Here is a 1,951-nt window from a genome sequence, read left to right as displayed (position 1 = left end):
AAAAAAAAAAAAAATTAGCTAGGCGTGGTGGTAGGCACCTATAATCGCAGCTGCTCGGGAGGCTGAGGCAGAACTGCTTGACCCCGGGAGGTGGAGATTGCAGTGAGCCTAGATCACACTACTGCACTTCAGCCTGAGCGACAGTGGCTCTGTCTCCAAAAAAGAAAAAAGGAAATTAGAATTATTTAATGTTGTCATTTCCACTCCTAAATTCTGAAATGCTTTCTTTGGTGGAGGTGAGAGTGTGGAGCCACAGCTAGCAGAGAAGGAACAGTGGGACCTGCAGCCTCCCTGGTTTTCCAGGACAAGTCATTGCTGTGTGTGGCAGGAATGCCTTCAAATAACAAAACAGTGTGAGAAACAAATTTGTGTTACATTTAAAATTTGTAAAGCAGTGAGAAATGTGTGTATCATGAAGAGCATCTTCAAATTTTTGCTAAAATAGCCTCTTAAATTGCCTAGGAACCCGCTTCCCCCGCTGGTTTTTTTGTTTGTTTGTGTTTTTTTTTTTTGCTAGTCAGATTATTTTTCTAAACTTGTCCTTAAATCATGTCAATTTTCTTTTGTCTGGTTCAAGACAACAAGATTACTTGATAATGGTTTTGCTCAGGTCACATTGTGACAAAGTTTTAATGTCCTACTTTGCAGAAGGAGACCAAGAAGATGGGCTGTCTAGAACCCCTTTTAAAAGCATTTGTCTATTCAGAAAATTTTCCTGAATAGATGTCTCCAAAGGCTCTTTTAATTGTGATTTCAAGATCACTTTTGCAGGACTCTGGTCTATTCGTTCAGACATCTACCATGTACGATTACAAGGAGACTAGAACTGAGGCATCTCAAAGAGTACTGTCAAGGTGTGTAGGGAGCCGGGTGGGTGGAGGGAGGCTGGGCTCTGACCCTAGAAACCATGCTTATGAATGCTGTTAATGTTTAAAGCAAGCCTAAGGGCACTGCTGAAGGACAGGGGAACAAATAGAACTGACCAAGATTGAGGTATAACAGGAACCCCCAGGCTATCCACCTGCTCAAGGTAAAAAGTGTGGCATTACATAGGGCAACCTCTGATTTTGTAAGAGTTCTTCCTAAAGCCAAAGTATATGCCTATTCTATGTTTCCAGATTACTTCATTCTTCTAAATGAGAACAAGTGTGCAAAAGTTCTTTGAACACTATATCAATGTTTTGTGTTCATTGTAAATTATGGTTATCATCCTGCTTATTATGAAGACTAAGAAAGTAGATCTAGTATTTGGCTCACATAGGTGAATGGGTGAGAATTTGTTAATCCATCAGTGAAGTCCTTTCATTTGAAAGAGAGAGCCTTTCTTTTATCAAAAGCTGTCCTGTGTGAAAAATCACCATGAGAGTGCCAGAAACACACAGGCTTGTCCTGTAGACAGAATGATAGGGTGATTCAGAGCTAATTCTGGGTTAGACTGCACAGGTCTGAATCTTATTTGCTCACTGTGTAGTGCTTTAGGAATACAATTTAACCTCTCCATGCTTCAGTTTATTTGGCCCTAAGATAGAGCTAATGATAGAAACCTACTTTACACAGTTGTGAAGATTGACTACATGTCAAGCACTAACAGCTTTTGGCACATAGTATGCATAATGTAAATTATGTGATGAGAAGCGAGAAAAAATAACTTGGGAAAACGCTGAATATCACCAAAGTCGAATAGCTAACCAGTAGCTAAGGTCCAAGGTCTCCTCTCTTCCTTCTATGTGGCACTCTTGTTTCTGGTCCGTCTACTCCCCTTGGGTGTCACCTCCTTGAGTGAAGTACCTGCTGGAGATAAGAAGAGTGGAACTGGATCTGCATGACAGCTTTGATTAGGATGGAGCTAAGACTTGGCTGTCTCCCTGTTTTGTGTTTTGGATGGGTGACATTTTAAAACTGCCAACATTAAAATCCTGCTAATTTGCTTTGTACCGTTTAAGATGTTTGA

Source organism: Mandrillus leucophaeus, unplaced genomic scaffold (genome assembly GCF_000951045.1).
Source record: "Mandrillus leucophaeus isolate KB7577 unplaced genomic scaffold, Mleu.le_1.0 Scaffold198, whole genome shotgun sequence".
In the NCBI taxonomy this organism is placed as follows: domain Eukaryota; kingdom Metazoa; phylum Chordata; class Mammalia; order Primates; family Cercopithecidae; genus Mandrillus; species Mandrillus leucophaeus.
Note: the sequence above shows the minus strand (reverse complement) of the source record.